Below are 13,843 nucleotides of genomic sequence, written 5' to 3' on the forward strand. Positions count from 1 at the left end.
GCAATCTGTTGCTTCTGTAGAAAACGCTGCATCCAAGAGGAGGAGGAGACACATGTGGGCAGCAAGAAAGCTCTTGAAAAACAACTAAGGAGGCAGCATGGAAGAAACAGCTTACGGGGTGGGGTCAGAGCAGTCCCAGTGCAGTCAGAGGAATGAGAAGGCAGATGAGTGGGTGAGGACAGACACCCTACTGAATGTTGATTGTGGCACAGCCTCCATCTGTCCTTCCTTGGTGCACCCACTCCTAGTGCTAGGAATAAGCTGTGATACCATGGAATCAGATTGCTATTTGTAATGGTAAAACTGCTGCTGAGAAACACAATCTTTGTTTCCTAGTGAATGATAAAGAAACAATAATAAATGGTGTTTACAGGCCTGAGTTGTTTATCCTTCTTTGCAGCAGCACTCTTTTTCTCTACAAACCGCTCTGCCTGAGCCATCACAGCCTGGAGACCCCATGCACTGCATGCTTGGGTGACTTACCTTTCTTAAATTCCAGTAATTCATGGCTAGGAGACCAAGGCACTTAGATACCAAACAACCTCCACATTAAATAATCACCACAGGAACTGATGCTAATACAAAGTTACCTTCAAGAATTCAATAACTTCACTGTTGACAATCCAGTAGAGTTTCAGCAATTAACACCTTCCTGTTGTGAAGATTCTCCTTGAGGCCTATGGAGTAAAATAAGTCTAGAGTTCGTTAAATTGTATATTCCAGCTTAGTCATTAATCTAAAAATGTAAATTACCTTTAGAAAGTAGAATACCTTCAGTCTCATGTAATTCTTGATACATCCATCAAAAAGACTGTCTTTGTAACCTCATGTATCTTCCCATCAAGAAACTGGACAGGAATATCAGATGAAAAAGAGGGGTTTTCTTACTTCCTTATTCTTCTTTCTGACAGTTAATAGGGAGAGGACAGAACTGTTCAGAATAAGCTGTACTGTGCTGCCGTAGCTACAGGGCAAGTACTCAAATATCTGCAATACTAGCATAGTATGAAAAACAGACAGAAAATCAGAACAACTTCCAGACCTCAGGTTTGCTGTTAGTTTAGTTCTCTCTCGACTTGTGTACTCAACACCTTCTGTATGATGGCCTTGATATCGAGGATGGTTCTACAGCTCCAGATGCGTGCATTTTGTGCTGCTGGTAGAGTCCTGTTTCAGGGAACAAACCTGATGAAAAACCTCAGGAGTGGTTGCACAAAGGCACAGTGAAATGTCAGAAGCAAAGAAATGTATTTTTATTTCAGCACTGAATTTCCTTTGGAAGTATTAGCCGTCACTCTTGGTATGAAATGACTGACTGCTCTACATGAGGGTGTTATCATGCTCTGAACCTGACTTTAATGTGGTCCACATTAGAGCCAGGAGAGGTCACCAGCCAAGGTGGGCTGTGTGTTCTTCCGGAGGTAACAGTATGTGAGCCGTTGGGTTTGCTTTAGGCATATTTAAGGTGAGAAGAAAGAAATCCACAGGAAAAAAAAAAAAAAAAAAAAAGTAGCTAAATCTTTAGGTGTGTTTTCTTTTTGGAGAGAACACCTGTCTGGGGTAATACTTCATTGCATGCATTCATGAGAAGTAGGAAAGCAGCTCTATTTACTTCGACTTCATTAGTGGCAGACCAACTTCTCAAATGAGCACAAAGTTTCTTTTTTTTTGCCAGCTCCAAACAGATAAAATTACTATTTGGTAAATTCCACATAACCTTTAAGGCTTTCAATCACAGCAGTAAATGCTACTGTGCCCCAGCTCCTGCTTTTACTAAATTGTATTATAAGCACCTTAATTATAGTCCATGCTGTCTGATGGGCCACGGAAAAGGTCGTCTTGCAAAGAACATATGATAACAAGGGTGGAGTGATAATGGTCATTTTTCGTCTGTCGGGAAAGAAAGGGCTTTGCAGAGAATAAGATTAATAGTAAACAATGTTAATCTAAATATATTTCAGACACAAAATATCACATTCCTTCAGGCTTGCCTTCTCAGGGAGTACTGGCATTAACCATTTTACTGGGGGGATAGCTACACAAAGACCTGCTCCTCCTCTTTGGAGCAAAGCTAAAAATGAGGTATGTTTTTGTTGTCATTTTACTGTTGAAGCTGCAGCAGTACAATGAGGTCTCTCACTTGTGCTGCTTTTAGCAGTTGAGTTCAGGGCTTCCAGGTTGAGATCTAGTTCAAGGGCAGAGAAGTGAACAGAAACATTCACAGTGACTTCATGGTCATTTGAACAAATTCTCCATGCCGCTGCAAAAGAGGAGAGTCAGACCTGGGTCTTACAGATGGATTAGTCCCCCATTATGGCCCATGTCTGCCCCTTTACTTTTTAAATTATTTTTATAGGTCAGATCAAATATAAGTTGGAGGCAGCTTGCTTTCAAAGTCTCTGCTGTACTCAGTATAGCAAAGCATCTGGCAGGACGATTTCATTTCTGACTCCCACTGTTAATGGCATGGCTTTGGGCTTTGGGTAGGCAGGCTATCCTTATCACCTTGGCAGGCTTCCAGCTCCAAATAATAATCCATTAACGTCTGCCCCGCTGGCATTCTTGCCAAATACAAGGGATATCTTTTAAATAAACATTGGCAGTTCCCAGTCAGAGGAAAGAGAAAGGGAGTAGAGGAAAAACAATCCTTGACATTTCAGTGACTTTGCAGGGCTAGCTGACACCTGGTACCACCCTTATCTGCGGGTGTTTGTGCAGAGCTGCAAAACACAGCTTCTTCTGTTGGCTCTTTTACTTTCTTTAAATAGAACTGGGAAGACTTATAATGATAGGAGTAACTTTTTTGGGTAGGCACTCTTTTCTTTGCTTTTTCGTTTTTCCAGTCTAGGGAGACCCCCGTGTTAACATCTGTGCTCCTGTTTTCCTCTGAAGTACAGCAAGATTGGGGTAGCAGACTTGCGTGCCTCGTACTTTGCCAATAGAATTTTTTTCCCACAGTTTTCCTCCCCAGTGGATTAGAAACAATGCAGATTTACTTTCATGGGGGCACTTTCCCACCTGACTTGCTATCTCTTCATCCATCATACCAAACAGCCACATTGATCTGCCAGCAATCAGAGCAACTGGGGCTCACCCTGTTCTCAGCATTCCTTGGGAAGTGCTTTTTCTGTTTGTTTCAACTATTTCACTTTCTTCCTCTGTAGCTGAACTCTCAATGACAGCTTGAGGTTTATTTTTCCAGCTGTTATATTTTGCTTAATAGCAATAAAATTACTTGTTTGGATATCTCACAGTATCAATAAATGAGCTGTCTAGGTTTTATTTTTGCAGTCCAGTTAAGATCTGGAGTACGATTCATTCTTCCAGAATGTGATTGGGAGACAGTAAAATATTTATTGTTCAAAGAAAAACATAGGGTCAAACCTAGAGTTTGCTACCCAAGTCTGGAACTGGATTTCATTTCTGCTTGTTTGGCCTTGATTCACTGATTGCGCTGATGCTACCTTAGTGTATATCAGAGGTGGCTAAGGGCACAAACTTTCCTTTATTATATCTATATAACAAGTTAATTAAAAGATTGAACAGTAGTTTGAAGGATTTGAAGTCTTGATTGGAAGGATATTTTGGTACTTAATTCTCTCCTGATAATGACTTGGGACTTGGTTTGCCAAAATTTCCTCAAATTTTATATTGCATTTGCAACATTGCATTTTGCTTGCCCCTCTTCATCTGAGTGGTTGAGGCTATTCCTGTCTTTCCCTCAGTTTCAAAATAAACACTCTCTCTACCCGTGATTATGCTTCCTATCAAGTTAGCATTATTACTGAATTTTCTGATGTGCAGCTAAAAGTTTCCTCTAACCCTATTACTTGTGTGTGGGATGGGGCAGAGGGAGGCACCGTAACTGCTAAAGGGCATGGGACGCACTGACAAAGTGCAGAATGCATTTTTTGACCAGATCCTCATTTTGGGAAATTAAGCTTTTATGTCTCAACACTTCCCTTTTTGAAGCATGGTGACATTTGAATATGTGAATGTGTTTTCAATGGAGATAACTTAATCACCAGCACTGGGAGCTTGTATATCTCCTAATTAAAATGGGACCAATCCGAATCTCCCCAAACCAATCTTTGCTATATTTTTAGTTCAATATATCGCTCCACCCCTGGCCAGCCTGTATATGGTAAACCTTCTGCTATTTCCTGCTCAGTTATTTAATGCTGTAGCCAAGCTAGTTTCAGTTCCTGAAGCAGAACCAAGCAAAGCAAATGTGGTTAGAATGGAGTTAACTGGAAACATTCCCAAAAGATAGCAGATGTACTCCCAAGCGCATACTGATCTACCTACAGTGGAAAAGAAACCCAATTTGTAAATCATAACCTCTTCACTCTGTGTAGATTCTATCTGGATGCTTACAGGCCTTCGTTAATAGTCTGTACTTAAAAAGAATTACGAAGAAGAAACTGTAGGCTCTTCACAAGCAGACTGTAATTGAAAATACTGTTAAGCACCTTTGCACTGGGAGTTACCCTCTTAGTTGTTGAAATATTGCAGCTGAAGTGTAAAAAGGGGGCAAGAGCAGAAGTATATAACATTGAGAGGCTGCTTAAAATAAGCAAATGCATATTAAGTAAATGTAGGTCCCTAAACTGGATTTAGGTGACACATCCATTGCTCTACTTTCGTCGTTTTATTAGACTGTACCAAACCCTATCTGCTGGAGCATGGACTGTCTCTAATTTTGCTAGCCAGGAAGATCTTTAAATGCAGGTGTGCTCAGGTAGGGAGAAAAGAGGCAGCTGCAGTTGCTGTGTGGGGCTAATAAAACACTTTGTCGGGGAGGAGCACTCCACAGTACCGTCCATCTGAGTCCAAATCTGGAGCTGCTAATTGAATTTAGATTAGTCTAAACCTAAATATCTCTAGTCTAGATCTAAATAAATCTGTTTCCCTCCTCCAGGGGAAACAGCGTTGCTAGCCCCCCTGCTGTATGAGGGTGAGTAAATATAAAATTGCTACATTCAGTAAAGTCTGTTGGTTTGTGCCAGGTGAGGTCTGTCTTCTGCTTTCCTGCAAGTAGTCGCAAAAAGTGCTTTGAGTATTCAGTGGATTTCTCCAATACTCTCACTAGTACCTGCTTCCCTTAGATGATAAAGCCTGCAAGGCAGGGAGAATATTTACCGTGGTTTGCTAAGGAAATGTCTGAATTTCTCCTCCAGTAACTTTCTGACCTGCTTTTCAAATTAGAAGGGCAGAGGTCTTGCAAATAAAATCCTGGATGTTTAGGGAAAATAAAAAGTTGAATACAGTGCAGAGGCCCGAGTTGTGTCTCCCCCTCTTGCGCCTCCCCCTCTCCCCAGGAGATCACTGCAGTGGAGGTGAAACACTTACTAGACACTGGGGAATCCGTGTAGGAATTAGTCTCAAGGAACTAAATCAATAGCGAATCTGGCTTCATTAGCTCTTCTGTTCACTGGGTTAATTGTTTAAATACAGGAATGCAGTAATAGAGACACTTCATTTCAGGTTTCTGTTTTATAGATACTCCGTAAATATCTTCTAAGCCAGATTTCAAGAACAACAGTGTGTAGACGTGCTGGAACAAATGCTATTTTTAAGTTTCCTGTGGTTTAAGAAATTCTCAGATTTTTCTGTCCAAACGATTGAGGGATCCAGAAAAACAGTTCTGAGTTTCTGGTATGAACGTTGAATGAATACAACTGAATAGACACTGATTTTCTGCGTTGTAGCAGATGAAAGAAGATGAAAGATCTCAGCTACGCTAATGTCAGTCCAGAGCAGCTCCAGCAGCTGCAGGCTTTAGTTAAATAAATATTATTTAACCTAGTTCAGGAAAATCCCTCCACTACTACGAAACAAGTTTTTCCACTCTTACGGGTCATGACCGTATACGGAAGCAACCCACGCTGATAACCTGTTGCACAACTGATACTGAGTAAGAGTTTTCAAAGAGCAAGTCTCTGTACCTGCTGACCTCCGCTGTCTCACAGGCCTGGCCAGCTTCAAGGGATGTAAGCTGCCGTCTCCTGTGCGTATCTAATCCTGGCCATTAGTCGGTTGGGCACAGGCGATGCCTTTTTTTGGTGCAAGCAGAGACAGTTCCTGTGCAGAGATCTCTGTGTCCTAGTAAATGGCCCACCGTACGTGGGAAGATGGTGGCTGTCTTCTAGCTGCGTCTGTGATGCTGGGGCCTGCCTTCTGCTTCGGGGGATTTTGTTATGAAAGAGTTTCTGGAGCTCTGCTGGCTCTCACTGGGATGGCTGGTCCTGTGTGCATGTGTTATTGGGCCTGGTATAATATGAGTTAAGACTACACAGTAAAAATAATTTTCTTTTTCATTATTATAACACCATAGGTGCTATTTATGTGCTTGATATGCTCCCTGTGACACAGCCTTTCTTGTTTCACAGCCAGCAGTGCCTATGAAAATCCTGCTTTGTCTCTCCTGCTCATGTATTCACATGCCCCATAAATATCAATAGTTATGATTAAATATAAAAGAGATGCAGTGTCAGTACTTGTGTATTGGCGTAGGGGAAGAAGAGGACAGAGAAGAGGTAAGAGTTTTGTTTTTATGCAGACTGAAACATTACAGTAGCAGAAACGATGGCACTTACAGTAATGTCACAATCTCCTGAATAATATAATTCCATCATTGCCTGGAAACTTAGCACTTACGGAGGGATGTATTTCACTCTTGAGTAATTGTATAGCATCTCAGCAAATGAATATTACTTTATACATCCAGGAGATCACGAGGGCTGATGCATATTTGTTGATCCCAAGACTTCTTTCCAGCAATGCTACTTGCATAGGCCTTTCCATGCAACTTTGCACCAATTTACCTTCTGGACCACATGTCATCCTGGCCCCTCCGCCTCTGCGAGTGGAGGGATTGATGAGGTTGTGATGGGAGCCTGTTGCTTACTCTTGCATAGACTAAGTGAAAGCACTGCAGTGCTCCTTGCTGTTCAACGAGTTCCTGGAGGCATACACCAGACTTTGAGGCATTTTTTGTCTTTCTTTGATATTCTTCTCTCTGTTTCCTCATCTGAATGAACTTCAAGGGACTGACACCTTTCCCACATCCTCTGAGTTTCACTGACGTCTTTTTTAAGACCTTCAATAGTGGAACATAGCAGCAGTGTCTTTTGGATCATGTGAATTTATAAGAATCCAGAAGCCTTTCTTGGGGGATATTAGACTAAGGAAACCAGTGGTATGGTGCCACCCATCTGGGGGCATAAGGCAGCATACATGCAGTGCTCTTAGCAGGGACTTTTGTATGAGAAACATCACATTTTGTGCCCAGAAACAGACTTTAAAAATCTGATATGGGAATGGTACACAAATGAGCAGTTGCATGGCTTATAAAATTCTGGTGTGGCTTTACAATGCAAAATGACACATCTGGCATCTAGCTGAGGGAGCTTTTTCACTTTTTTTTTTTTCCCTACCCCAAAGTGCTTTCTCCAGGGACAAAAAATATAAGTCAAATTGCCTGAAATAACATGCTTTCAGTATTAGCAGTATATAGCTATCTGTGCCCCATGAAAGTGGAGAAAATATCACATATACAATCAGCACATTATGTTGTTGACCAAAACAAAACTGGAAAGTTTTAAGAATAACCACTGTATAATGTCAGATTACCACAGTGTCTGGTTTTGGGAGCCTCTTTCTCTTCTTTGAGAATTATTATGCCAACATAAGAAAGAGAAAACTAAATGGAGACCAAGAAGTCATTTTCCCTCTATTTTTCCCCCTTTCTTTTCCTGATGGGAGTGCTTCTGTTTGTCTGAATAAAACTTACCCATTCTAGTACCTAACTGCTACTTCAGATTGCTTGCCAGCTTGGGAAGTTGTTATGCAGGTTGCCCTTAAATAGCTCGTGTTTGAATGCAGAGCACCTGTTAGTTGATTGGGAGACAGTAAAATTCAGGGCAAAGGCTTCCCAAATACAAAGGGCTGCTTGTGGAAAAAGACCTTGTTGATCTTGGATGAAGTTATAACCACCACTTGATGACTTTAGTGAGGCATTGTATGGTGTACTAAGTCTGTACATGTGTTTCTGTGTGTGAAAAAACAACACCCGACCTAAACAGAAGAGAACAGAGCTAAACAGAAGAGAACAGAGCTAAACCGAGTCTCCTCCTAACGGTCTTTCTTCAGGTGTATTTTATGGAGCACTTCTGAAAGGACTTTTTGTGTAAGCCCCTTGGAAACTCCTTTCAAAGCCGCTGCGCCTAAGTGCCAGAGCCTGTGGGCCACCTTCCTGCTCCGAGCTTGCATCTTGTAGCTCACGTCTTTCCAGTTCAGACTTTGGTCCGTCAGATCAGGTGTTCCAGACCTTGCAAGAGATGTTTGCCTTGGTGGGAGGTGGAGGAATTTGAAGTAAATGAGAATTGTAACACCAAGTGATCTCCTCTTATCCCTGTCCCCAGTGGTTCAACTGTTACCGCACGCTGCTGCACCCTTTGCTTCGTGCCTCCTGCTTGCTGTGCTCTCCAGAGGCATTTATCCCTTCTCTTAGAGTCAGCTTTGTGTTTTGACTCATCCACTGTTGTGTTTGTGGTTAATTTTATGGGGCGAAGCAACTGGGATAACCTTGTGAAGATCAAAACAGAGTACTTTTAAGTGACACATGGTTACAGTATTAATTTTCAAATGCATTTAGGAATAATATTGACATTCATTTGTTCTTTACAGGAGCGTGCTTGTTTCAGGAGATAGACAAGCAAAAACTTCCCATGATATCATAGTTCATCTATGAAATAACTTGCTCATTTTCAGAAATTTTGTTTTAAAAGAGCTGCTCTAAACTGCCATGATTCATGAAGCTGTTCCCCTGAAGACACCAGTCTAATCCAGAGCCCACTAGAACCTGTGAACATGTTTTTGTTTTGCTGACTTTTTTTCCAGTAAAGGACTGAATTGTGAAATGCGGTGACACTTGTTGGTCATGCTGACTTGTATCTGTAGGATCTCCTTGCTCCTCAGGACCTCTCTTTTTGTGGTTCAACTGTAGTCTGCTGGAATAACTTTGACTCTCTTAGCAAGAGTCGTTACTCACTTCAAAGCTTGTCAAAATTTCCTCTCACTTTCAGAGCTAGACAATTTAGTGAATTGGTGCAATGTGAACAGTGTTGCCCGAAATGTTTACAGTGAACAAAGCCATATTGCTATGTTTTTGGCAAACAGCTGTATTCTGAATAATTTCAGGATCTTTTCAATAACCACTGCATCCTTTCCCAGGAGCTCTCTCAGGGGCTGTTGCGCAGGCCGACGGGGAGGCTGCTTTGTGCAGAATAGAGATTTGCTGCCAGACAGCAGAGCCTGCTCCATCCCTAGTGCCTGCAGGAACCAGCTAGGAGCTGGTAGTTATTTCTTACTATTCAAGTTACTTCATACCTTTCTTTTAACATTTTGACAAGAACTTGGTTACTTCTTAACCACTGTGCAAGGCAGCACCTCTGAAATCTTACCGAGTTTGGGATTTACCACCCCACCACACACGCACGGTATCTTTTACCCCACTCCAAATGCCAGAACAAATGCAATCCATGTGTTTGAATGTAAGGCATCCAGGCTCAGGTTGAGGGAAAGCCATGCAGTACACTGGTCACATGCAGCAAGCTGATCTTCTGCTGGAGTTTTTGTTTAAAACTTGATCATTTGTGCAGGCTGGATTCTGAAACATTTGGTTTGGAGCTGGGCAAGCAGAACTGACAAACTGGATGTTCGCCCGGTGAGCTACAACAAAGGAAGAGAAGGAAGGAGCCTCTGGTATCATTCAAGTGCTTGCCTGTTTTTTTTCAGTAGGTATTTTTTTCAGTTCACTGCAGGCCATTGACACCAGAAAGTGCAGCAACAGCAACCTCAGTGGTGAAACTGCCGATGGTACAATCGGAAGGAGATAAAGTGAAGTATTTGTTGGAGTGGCAGTACCAGGAAATGGCTGAGACATCACATGACAGAGGATGTGCACTCTGAAGCAGAGGGACGTATTTACTTACAGGCTAGACTTCCACCAGACTCGACCAAAGGCAGTTTTGGCTAGTTATTTGAATTACCTGACCCATTTGCAGTAGGAAGTCATTATATAGATAGTAAATAGCTACTCCACCCTTGGTAGGCAGACAGACTCTTTGCCAAAATGGTCTAGCTCAGCTTCACAGAATATAAAATATTGTACCTTTCTAGTTAAAACTGTCATTGCGAAGACATTAGAAGCTGCTGCTGTTCCAGTAAACTGCTCTACTTCTTGGCATTTGATCACTGAAAGCCTCTAGAATTTACCTCTTACTACCTCCTGGAACACAAATCATACACAAAGAATAAGTCTGAAATTTTTCTAAGGTGCAAATCACTTGCTTCTCCAGCTGATGAGAACAGCTTCCAGGCCCTCTGGCAGTCAGGGAGGTTGCTGGTGAGGGAGGATTCTGATAAGAGCTTTACAAAACCAGTCATTTGAAGTGTTAAATAGAGATCCACGATAGTTTTTCCATGACTTTTTTGTTTTATTTTCTTGTTCTGAAATCTGCAGCTAACTTAGCACACACAACATGCTTGGTGGCTAATTATTGTTAATTAATGTGTGGGTTTAAAAATTTTAGCAAAATGCTTAGAACATTAGAAGTTACCATTTTTTTTTTTTAATCATGTGACTATTATAGTAATTTGTAAGTGTAAATTCTTTTTCCCATAAATGAGATTTCACCAAAACCAGTGGCCTGCACCAATGTTTACCTTTAATATACCCCTGCAGTTTATCACCAAAGTAAGATTCTGATCTTGCTTACATCAGAATATAGTTGGAGAAAGCCCATGAGAAGACAGCAGATTTATACGAATTCAGCTAACAGATATGGTCCAAAATAATTTTTTCAGTAAGAGGGCTTCTTTCAAATTAAAATGGTGATGGCCTCTGCTTGGACTGTAGGAATAGGCGATGATAGAAAAGGAAGAAAAGAAGAACTGTCATGTCTTCTGCTCCACATATATCTCAGTTTAATTTTGCTTATATTTTGTGAGGCTTATGCAAGTCTTATGTGACACTTCGATACTGATTCGTAAGATACTGGGATGGATTGGAGCAGTTAATTTAGCAGAAATTGCAGTGAAAATTTTATTTCCTTCAAAGGCCACTTTTCAGAGTTCAGGGGGTAATCTTTCACTTGATAAAACCAGGGGATGATCTTGCTTGTCCTCTGCAAAAGCAGTGACTATTTGCTGAAGTCGACCCGATCTGTCTGTGTGCACGGGGCTCACGTATTGCTGCTGACTTCTCTGCACACCACATGCTTGCTGCCTGGGTTGGGTAGGCTTAGGAGAGACCACAGATAAGTTAAAAAGGATTTATGCTCCTATTCTTCTGGTTCGTTAGTCACGTATGTGCGGTGGTAAGAACAATGTGTCACATTGGGCTCAACAGGGGATTTTAATGCACTAAGGCAAAGACCCATAAAGGACATAGGCACTCAGCTCTGAGGCTGGGATTCAGAAGCCTTAATTAGGGTGCTACTTCGCCTGCACAGTACGCTGGGGGAATTCAGTGCCTCGTAATGGGATTCACATGTACCAGTGCTCTGAGCGGGGGGATTGAGTTAGCGAGCTGGAAAAATGCTGAAGAAAAGGATATATTTCTGCGCTTCACTTGGTACCTAAGCCCCTTTCTTGGATCTGGCCCTGAGTGCTGAAGTTTTAGTGATATGTACCAGTCCGCCTGTGTTTACAATTGCGCTGAGTTTCCTTAGGGAAATAAATAAAATTAAACTTTTTTTCATGTGATCCTGTTATTAAAGTAGAAAGCTGAACACCAAACTGCACCAGAGGCCCAGTGCTATACTGGAGCCACACTTCCCTTGTTTCTATTCTATTTATGAATGCCCTTCATCAACTAATCACTGTTTGGCACAGTATTAAATTTAATCACTGAACTCCAAAACGCTGTAATGTGTCTACCTACTCCATGGTTCCATTTGGATGGAAATTTTTTATCTCGTTTAAAGACTATTAAGGCCCTGCCTTTCTTGTTCAGAACAAAAGGGTATTGTTTACTTTGTTTTTCGTTATTTTCGTACTCAACAAAAGATGATTATTCTGTCTCCTCAGTGCTGAGATCCCTGTGAACATGTAGACCTCCTCTCTACTTGCTTTTCTTTCCCCTGGGAGACTACAAAATAGGAAAATTTCCTTCACACAGAAGCTTACGGTTGAAATGCACAAAAGCAAATGTTATTTATCTAAACCTTCAAGGTTTTCTTAATGAAGGTATTAATTAAAAAGTTGATGCGAGGCATAATTGAATAAAGAAACACTGTTAGAAGGTGCAGCAGAAGTAGCAATGAGATTAACACCCATTTATGATTAAGAATTAATCTTTCACGAAAAACAGTTGTTTCAGTCAAAACCTTTTGACCTTTTAAGAGAGATGCAGCAAAACCACAAAAATGTAGTTGTTTGTTTGGATCCTATTATTGCCATCACATTGTAACCCAGGGAGAATGGCTTTTTTGATCCTACAATTAGGCAGCCTGTGGGCAGGAGAGCAGGGTTCTTGCTTTTTGAGAGCTATCAGCCCATTGACAGTGGGTTGACTTTCAAAAGACCCATTTATTGAATGACGCAAGGTTCAGATTATGACTCACTCTGCATAGGTTAAGTTTGTAAAAATCAACCTATATTCATCTTCTTAGCACCTACACAGCAGCATAATAATGTATTTATTATCTCTAGGGTTCGATTAACCCTTTTAGAGGCTTAAAAAAGACCTGCAGTACAAACCACACAAACTGATGTTCTTTTCTAGTGAATGGAAGTATTTCTCTTTTATCAGTGGTGATCTAGTGAATGGCAGATTTTTTTCTTTCTGACCAGGATTAGGTCACAGAGTGGCCCAGCAGTCTGGATTTGAACATTTCCTCCTGTTCTAACAGCCCTCATAAAAAAATACGTTGATTGCTGGTGTTGTTTGCTGATATGTGACGCTGTGTTTTCCAGGTCTCAGCCAGATCAACCAGATACTCTTCGATCTCCGAGTCCTCCAGTGATCTTGCAGTGACACTGTAAGTAGTCATTGTTTATTATAAACAGCTTTTTAAGCAGAAGATTGTTGCTAGTCCAGTTAATTTTATTAGTTGAAACATTACCTTGTATTGCCCACTTGTATTGCAACCTGCTTTTAATGGTAGGTTCAAGGGTGTAGGAGCACCTTCGCTGTGTTCACAAGGCCTTTAAAAGAACAGAACCACCTCTTCACCTTCTCCACCCATCTCCTTCCCCATCTTCCCTCCTTTCAAAGGGAGATCATCAGGAAGTTTGGAGATTCAGATGTGGTTCCTAAACCTGTGTCAGTGAGGAAGGTCTACTGCACTGCTGGAAATGGTGTGCAGCCACTTGTTCCTGTATGTCAGCTCTCCTTCCTCTCAGGAAACCCGGACTTCAAGGGAAGGAAAAGCCCAAATGACCCTTGTACGTGTCATTGCAAGAAATGGTGGTTGCTTAAAAAAAAGGGTGTTACCTTACATGCATGGCTTCATTTCTCCACCTATTCCCCTGCCATGCGTGTTACAAATAATGACAGCTATTATAGGACTGGCTGTATGGGATGCACACTGAGAAATGAAGCATCTCATTCTTTGACCGATAGTCCTATACTCTACAGTCATAACTCAACAGAAATTTTCCTTCTCTGGTAATATGGCCAGACCAGAGGAGAGACTGTGCCTCTTATTGGGTGAATAAATACTGCAAAAAGCCTTTCTCCAATGTTGAATCAAACACTGAAATTAATCTACTTCCCCTCTGTTCATAAATACCGTGTGTCAGCTTTCTGTGAGCCGCAGTATGCTAACCTACT

General features: G+C 41.4%; 1 protein-coding gene across 6 annotated transcripts in view; it reads left to right on the top strand.

Moving 5' to 3' along the window:
* The window catches only part of FGGY (FGGY carbohydrate kinase domain containing), a 325,810-nt gene that overhangs the window by 74,002 nt on the left and 237,965 nt on the right, over positions 1-13,843 (top strand). For all 6 annotated transcript variants that reach the window (XM_033008779.2, XM_033008783.2, XM_042807464.1 and 3 more), the window contains one exon: positions 12,985-13,049. The gene's annotated coding sequence lies outside the window, so the exon portion shown is untranslated. The remainder of the gene's footprint in view (positions 1-12,984; positions 13,050-13,843) is intronic.

This window comes from Tyto alba, unplaced genomic scaffold (genome assembly GCF_018691265.1).
Source record: "Tyto alba isolate M040663 unplaced genomic scaffold, T.alba_DEE_v4.0 Super-Scaffold_1000006, whole genome shotgun sequence".
NCBI lineage: Eukaryota > Metazoa > Chordata > Aves > Strigiformes > Tytonidae > Tyto > Tyto alba.